Here is an 8,717-nt window from a genome sequence, read left to right as displayed (position 1 = left end):
GTGTGTGTGTGTGTGTGTGTCTTAATTTAATAAAATCTTTGAAAGAAAAGGACAGTTGTTCCTGACTTTAAGCGCTAGGGACGTGTAAAATGGTGGGGAAGAAGGTGAGTAGATAGCAATAGATTATGCATTCCAGAAATTGGGAAGTAGGATGTGGCAGAGTTAAAGAGGAGATAGAAAGCAGGCTGAATTCCTCAGCCGAGGGCAAGGGAGAAGAGAACAAAGGAGAGAGCAAGCTGGGAATGACCTGGGGCCCTTGGTCTAAATTCAACCTTAGGAGAGTCACTGTTTTCCTAACAAACAGAGATAAACATGGCTTTCCTGAAGTCATTTTTTCTGTATCTCACACCTTTCCTTGTCTACTTTTACAACCTCAATACCTCATTCTGGTCTCAAATGCACTGACCTTGTTCGGCCCAGTGGTTATGAGAACATGCAGGTCACAGGAATGAAACACATTAAAATCCATACCATCACTTAGAAGTGTGTGTATTTAATACCCCATTTAAGATTCAAGAGGAGCCTTTCAACTTCCCAGATCTTATTTGCATATCCATTGACACCTGAAGGACAGGAATAAAGAAAATTGAGTTTTCTTTTTCCAATCTCAGTATTATGGGCTATTATTACCGTCAACTGGCAAGAGAAAAAAAAAAAACTAAAAAATACAGCTTGCAGTATTTTTTAATATCAATTCAGCCCCTTCTAACTTTGGAAAGCATTGATAACAATAACAAGAGTATTAGAACCCTTATTATTTTCAAATTAAATTTCACTTTGCATAATAACTCAGTAAGATGGTAATGCAGACCTTATCAGTCTCATTTTACAGATAAGAAAACTGAAACCCAGATTAACTTAGTTTCCTCAAAGAACTATCATAGATGCTTCATTCTTGGAAGTAATTAGCTCTTTCCATATCACTGTGGACCTTCAGTCTGAGTTTCAGATCAATTACTTCAGTATTTCCCAGCATTCTAATGTCCACATTCTTCTATTCTCTTACCATTTCCAAGTCCCAAACACTTGGCCGGCCTCTTCATCTACTTTACCTGGTCCTGCTTCTGTCCTGTAGCATAGGTAGAAAATGTATCACACTTGTATAACAGTTGCTTATTTACTACATTGACTCCTGTATGGCTGTTCACAACTGATGATCCAAATCTTTTCTTCATCCTTAAGGCATTGATATAACTTTTTTCCTTGCCTTATGGTGATGGTTTTCAAATAGGTCAACACATTCTTTGAGACTTCTTCCTTCAAGAGGTGGAGTCTAATTCTCCTCCCCTTCAGTGTGGGCTGGACTTAATGACTTGCTCCTAATAAATACAGTAAAGTGGAAATGATGAAGACCAGGGAGACTTTATCATAAAAAGCACTGTGGCATCCTCTCTGCTCTCTCTCAGATCACTCATGACCAGCTGTCATGTCAGGAGGACACTCAAGCAGCTCTGTGGAAAGGCCCAGGTGGTGAGAAACTAAGGCCTTTTGCCAACAACTAGCAAGGAATTGAGGCATCCTGCCAATAGCCATCTAAGTGAGGCTTCTTAAAAGCAGTCAAGATTTCTGGTGACTGGAGCCCCAGGCAGTAGATTTACTGCAACCTCTTGAGAGACCCTAAACCAGAAGAATCCAGCTAAGCCTGTCCCAGATTCCTGACTCTTAGAAACTGTAAGATGATAAAGTTTTTGTTTGTTTGTTTCAAGCCTCAGAGTTTTGGGTAATTTGTTAGGCAGAAATATATAACTAATACTCTTACTCAATCCTTTCCTGATTGCAGCTGACAATGTGACAAAATTTGAGGGTTTCACAGCTTGGGCACATGAGGGCATTAACCCTTAGTGTAAAGAGGGAGCTAAACGGTGAGGAGATCCCATGGAAGGACTAGGCACATGACACTATTAGTGTTTTAAAACACTCATTCTAGCTGATTAGTGGCAAATGGATTGTAAGGGAACAAGAATGACATCCAAGAAGGGAGTCAGGCTATCAGAACAGAACAAAGGGCTTGGATGGGAGTGGCAACTTGTGAAGATGGAGTGAAGCACGTGGATACTTTCACTGAATGAAGAAGTTTGTGTTTTGTGTATGTAGAGGACTGGGGCGGGGAAAACAATCTGGCTTCTGTCTGAAATCACTTTCTTCAGGGCACCAATGCCTTATAACTGCTAAATCTAAAAATCAAATGGCTTTCTTCTAATCTTTCTCCTTGAAACTACTACTTACTTTGGCTACGCTCCAGCACTACTTGGCTGTCCTTCACCTTCTCCTTCACTGCTCCATTTCCGCCTTTCTTCTTGATTCCTCCATAGCTGTCAGCAATAACGCATCCTCTCTTTTACTCAGGTTAAAACTTGGAGTTATTCTCAACCCTTCTCTCTCTCTTCTTTCTTCAACAACTATGTGTCAAGTCCTTAGTAGGCACCAGATTCTATGTTAAACATTAGAGATGTGCTTGTGCAAATCGGTATCGCCCCAGTCTCTATGGAGTTGTCACTCTAGTGGGAAAGACAGACATCAAACAATCAATCACATAAGTGAATATACACAGGGAGTATAGGGGTTTCTTTCCAGTCCAACTGTCTCTACTTTAAATTTTTAATAGCTTTGTTTAGGTATAACTGACGTATAATAAACTACATGTATTTAAAGTTTACAATTTCATGAGTTTGGACATGAAATCATCATCATAATCAGGATAATGGACCTATCTATTATCCTCCCCCTAAACTTCCTCATGCTCCTTCATAATCTTTCCTGCCTTTACCCTCCCTTATCCCTAGGCAACCACTGATCTGCTTTCTATCATTGTAATTAGTTTGAAATTTCTAGACTTTTATATAAGTGTATTCATACTGTATGGCCATATTGTTTGGTCTCTTTTAATCAGCATAATTATTTGAGATTTACCCATCATTATAGTATCATAGTTTTTTCTGTTCGTTTTATTATCCCATTGTATGGATTACCATAATTTATTTATCCACTTACCTGGTGATGGGCATTGAGATCTCTTGCAGTCTTTTGCTATTCCAAAGTGCTAAGAACATTTGTGTGCCAGTCTTTGTGTGCTCACGTGTTTCTTTTTCTTCGGAGTAAAGATCTAGAATTAGAATGACTGCATCACATGGTAGGTGTATGTTTAACTTTTTAAGAAACTGCTAAACTGTTTTCCAAAGTGGTTGTGCCATTTTACACTCCCAACAGCAATATATGAGAGGTCCAGTTTCTTTCTTTTTTTTTTTTTTAATGTTTATTTATTTTTGACAGAGAGAGAGAGACAGAGCATGAGCAGGGGAGGGGCAGAGAGAGGGGGAGACACAGAATCTGAAGCAGGCTTCAGGCTCCCAGCTGTCAGCACAGAGCCTGACACAGGGCTTGAACTCATGGACTGTGAGATCATGACCTCAGCCGAAGTCGGACGCTTAACTGACTGAGCCACCCAGGCGCCCCTATCATCCATGTATCTTGTTTAGTGAGTGATCTGTTCAAATTTTTTGCCCATTTTTTAAAAAAATGGGCTGTTGTTTTCTAATCATTGATTTTTTAGAGTTATTTCTATTTTCTGGATACAAGTCCTTTGTCAGATATGTGATTTGCAATATTTTCTCCTGGTTTGTGGCTTGTTTTTACTTCTCCTAACAATGCCTTTTGGGGCACCTGTCTGGCTCAGTCAGTGGAGTATGCAGCTCTTGGTCTTGGGGTTGTGAGTTTGAGCCTCATGTTCAGTGTAGAGATTACTTAAAAATAACAAAATCTTAAAAACAAGCAAACAAATAAACAAACAATGCCTTTCAAAGAGCATTAGTTCTTAACTTTGATGAAGCTAAATATGTCAATTCATTCTTTTACAGATCGTGTTTTTGGAATCATAGCTAATAAATTTTTCCTCACCCAGGTCACAGAAAAGGGCAAACAATAGCCTGAAGGAGCATACTAACAGCACCAAGACCAAAGACTAAACCAGCCACTGGGGCAGGCATTGGGAACAGTGAGTGGGAAGGAGGAAAAGGCCCAGTTGCAGATGATAAGACTTTGGGTGGATTTCAGGCTAGCAGAGTGGTGGGTATGATTAGTTAGCATTCAGCATATATTCCTATCTCCTTCTGATATGCAGAAGCTGAAAAGCTAAGGATTATGTTTGTCAGACTGCCTCCTAGCCAGTCAGATGTATTTGGATGAGGTTTAGAAGGCAGAAGTGAGACAAAGGCCATTGTACTACTGCTTTGACTATTTCTCCTGGTCATGGAGATGTGATATATTTGTATAGCAGTGATTCAGTGACGTCTCTAGTTTTGTAAATATTGAGAGGTGGTTGCATCAGAGTGTAGCAGCAGCAATGTCCCGATCATAGCTTCCAGATCCCTGGATCACACTTGTAGGTGTTCTTAAACCTAGTCATCAGTGGAGACCTCCAGATACACCACTCTCCTGACTGGGGCAGAGATAGCAACTTTCTTGGCAGAGTTTCAGCCTCCAGTGGGCTCCTCTAGACTTTCCAGTTGATTTTGTAAGCACCTATCTCCTAGTATCCTTACAATACTTGGAGGGATTTTTGTTCTCTTCGTTGAACCCTGAGTGATACAAGCAGACAGATTGTATCTGGGAGGAGTGATAAAGAATAAAGGGACTGCCATTGTGTGGGAAGATTGTGACAATATATGAAGTCATTAATTTGTTCAGTGAGCATGTAACAGACATGAAGTTGGTGGTATTGCTAGGTACTAGGAATATCTACTTGCCCTGAAGGAGCTTACACAGTTTGATGATTTCATGATATGATGATGGAGATATGTTGAGACACTATGTGCTCACAGACATGTTCTCAATTAAACGTGGAAGTCATAAAAGAGGTGACCTGTAAGCTTTAATGGATGAGTAGGAATTAGCAAGCAAAGAGGGAGGGAAAGAGCATTCTGTCTGTAAAAGGGTAAATTATTAAGAAATACTTTTAAATATCTGTGTTCACACCCCACCCCTTCCCAGGAAAGGGAAGAAGGGAAATGTGTATTTCTCAAGACTTTAGAGAAGGAGGCTAGGGGTAATGTGGGAACTTCTTCAGTGGAAAGGGCACAGGTGGAGGCATGAGTTTGAAAACATTTTGACTAAGGAGGTAGAAGCGGTTGACCTAAGAGAGATTCTGGGCTTCCCTAGAGATTAAGGGTAAGGCATCCTCAAGCTGGCCTCAACTTTCCAATCTTCTTTACTCCCTTACCTCTCATAAGAGAACCAGAATGGCATGGGATTTCAAAGCCAAGGCCAGGTTCAGTGCCAGGGTCACCACTTACTAGCACATAGCTTTGAACATATTACTTAACTTCATTTAGTCTGTTTATTCATCTATGTAATGAGGATAATGATAATATCCCCCTCCTACAGTGTTGTAAAGATAAAATCAGATAATGGATGTGAAAAAAGTATTGTAAATTATAAAGCACTGTAAAAATATTAGACACTATTATCTAATAGGTATAACTAAGTCTTCTTGATTCTGTCTCAAGTATATCTCTGTTATAGAATGAATTTTGTCCTCTCCAAATTCATATGTTGAAGCCTAACCCCCAACGTGACTGTATTTGGTGATAGGGCCTTTAAGGAGGCAGTCAAGGTTAAAGGAGGTCATTAGGGTGGAGCCTAATCCAATAGGACTGGTGTCCTACTAAGAAAAGGAAGAAAAACTACAACCCTCTTTCTCCGTGTGTGAAGAGAGGGGAGACCATATGAGCACATAGTGAGAAGGTGGCCATCAGCAAGTCAGGAAGGGAAGTCTCACCAGAAACCAACCCTGATGGTACTTTGATCTTGGACTTCTAGCTTTCAAGACTGTGAGAAAATAAATTTCTGTTGTTTATGGCACCCAATCTGTAGTATTTCGTTATGGCAACACAAGCAGGCTAATGTAATCTTTCCCTGCAACTTTATTTCTCTTCATTACCCCTGCCCTGATTTGGTCCAGGCCCTTCTGTTTTCCACATCAGCTCTGCAGACCTTTCTATATTCTCAAATACTGATAAAGGAATCTTTTCAAAGATCATACTTAAAAACTGTCTAGGATACAGAACCATCTACAGCATAGGACAAACTTCTGAGCTGAGCACAAGGCTCCTCTTGAACTTGATTTCACGTGCATGACTAGTGTTGTCTCCTGTCCTCCTGCTACACACACGTCCTATGCTTCAGCCTCACTGAAATTCTTATCATTGCTTAGACATCCGTGCCCCTTTTGGCCTGTACTTTTCCTCCTTCCTGAACCGCCTCTTTCCCTCCTGATCACCTTTTCATCCCACTGTCTTACCTTTCCATCTGGCACATCTATTCATCTTTCAGCCCTGGCTCAAGTGTCACCTTCTCCCTGAAGCCCCCCCTTTACAGCTCCATCCTCAGTTCTCTTGGGAACATTTTGTACACCCATCTGTTTCAACATGGATCACACTGTTTTGTAAATATTTTGAGACTCTTTCCTACTAGATTGTGAGCATCTGAAAGAAAGAGACCTAGTCATCATTGAATCTTCCTTCACACTTATGAAACAAAGGAGGTACTGGATACATATGTTTTAAGTAAACAAAAAATCCCACGGTCCAGACAAGACACAGACACAAATTAAACAATAGAAAGCAGTAGAGGAACCACGAGTTACGAATCCGAGTATCCTGCATGGCCCCTAGCACAGTGTCTTGCATGTAGCAGACTCTCAGTAAATGTTGTTGAATTAAGTTCTAAGTGAAAAGTAGAGATAATAAGAGTTATGATCATTTAAATCTGGGAGAACTCCAGGATGGGACTTAAAACCTGGTATCCACCAATGTAACACCAACGACTCCATCTGATGCCTTCAAACTCAGTCCATATTCCTTCTCTCTACCTTGCCTCTCCTGCCTGTGAGCTCTTATTCATCTTTGTGTCTTGCATTCTTTCTCTATGTACTGGTATCTAGCCAGATGCTTTGCACATGATAGGCATCCAATAGGTATTTGTTGCATTTGGTTAAAAACAAAAGATTGTGCTGACTCTGGGTGGGATTTGAATAGGCTGCATAGAAGAAAGCAGAAATCTAAATCAGGGACACAGTTAATTCTCTGTTACTACTGTAACAATTTACTGCAAATTTAGTGGCTTGAAACAACACAGATTTATCATCTTACAGTTCTAGAGGTTAGAAGTCTGAAAACAGGTTTTATAGGGCTAAAATTAAAGTGTTAATAGGGCTGTGTTCCTTCCAGAGGCTTTAGGGAGAAATCTATTTCCTTGCCCTTTCCAGTTTCTAAAGGCTGCTGCACTCCTTGGCTTGTGGCCCTGCATCACTCCGACTTCTGCTTCTGTTGTCATGTCTCCTCCTGTTATTCTGACCCTTCTGCCTCCCTCTTAGAAGAACCCTTGTGATTGCCTTGAGCTACTCTGATAACCCACAATAATTTTCCCAAGACCTGTAACTTGATCACATCTGCAAAGTCCCTTTTGCCATGTAAAATAACATATTCACATGTTCTAGAGATCAGGACATGGGCATGTGGGGGAGCCATTATTATGCTTAGCACAAAGAGCAAAGCTGAAGATATACAAATGTACAACTAATGTCTAGAGATGGACCTTTCCAGCTGAAACAAAGGGTTCATAAAATATTAGAGCCAGGTAAGATAGGAAAAGTAGATTGAAGGGACATTGGGTTTTAGAGATGATATAGACCTATAGATCTGAATACCAGATTAAGTTTTGGCTTCATCTTATATAAAGTTAGAAAGCTTTGAAGGGGGTGAGCAGAGAGTTAACGATGAAAGCAGTAATATAGCAGACTCCAGAAGTCCCTAGAGTATGTAAATCTGGTGGTCAAGCAAAACTAAAACTACAAGACTGGGGACCAAAAGACCACACCAGGGTAAATACACTGCTGTTTACCATCTTATCAAGTCTCTTCTTTCTGCTGGATATTGCTTGGATCACTGTTAAAAATGATTGATGAATTATTTCCCCTTTTGAATTCTTAGTTTTTTTATCTACTAGAAGTCTTCAGTCATAACTCTTCTGTTCTAGAAGAGTCTGCTACAGCAGTTGGGGAATTATGTGTTTGGGGTGGAGGGGGAGGAAAAGAGAGGATGAGATATGAGTTGATTGATTTGTCCAACCGTTTGGAAGAGGTTGGGCTTCACAGGAGAGTTTCAGTGGTCTGAAAAGACAGGGATTCCTCCACTTTTTGGTTGTTACTGACAGAAACTTAATGTAGGGGCACCTGGCTGGCTCAGTTGGTAGAACATGAAACTCTTGATCTCAGGGTTGCGAAGTCAAGCCCCAAGTTGAGTGTAGGAATTACTTAAAAATAAAATCTTAAAAAAAATAAACTTAATGCAGACTAATTTGCAAAAGATAATTTACCATCTTTAAATAGCATCTATATGCTGATGACTTCCAAAATGATGCTGCCAACCTGGATCTCCAGACTCATTTATATCCAATTGCCAAGTGGCTACCTCTACTTGGATGTCCAGTCAGCAAATCAAACTCATCGTGGCCAATGCCTTGTTCCTAACCTTCCCTTTCTGGCTCTCCCTCAACAAACCTACTCCTTTCTCCATTTCAGTTAATGAGGACTCCACCATCCCAGTTGCTCAGGTCAAATACTTTGGAATTTTTGGTGAATTTGGGTGAATTCTTTTATTCACTCTCCACAAACTGCCAAACAATTCTATTGGCTCTACTTTCAAATCCATCAAGAATCTGAC

This window comes from Lynx canadensis, chromosome B4 (genome assembly GCF_007474595.2).
Source record: "Lynx canadensis isolate LIC74 chromosome B4, mLynCan4.pri.v2, whole genome shotgun sequence".
In the NCBI taxonomy this organism is placed as follows: domain Eukaryota; kingdom Metazoa; phylum Chordata; class Mammalia; order Carnivora; family Felidae; genus Lynx; species Lynx canadensis.
This window is presented reverse-complemented; position numbering follows the sequence as displayed.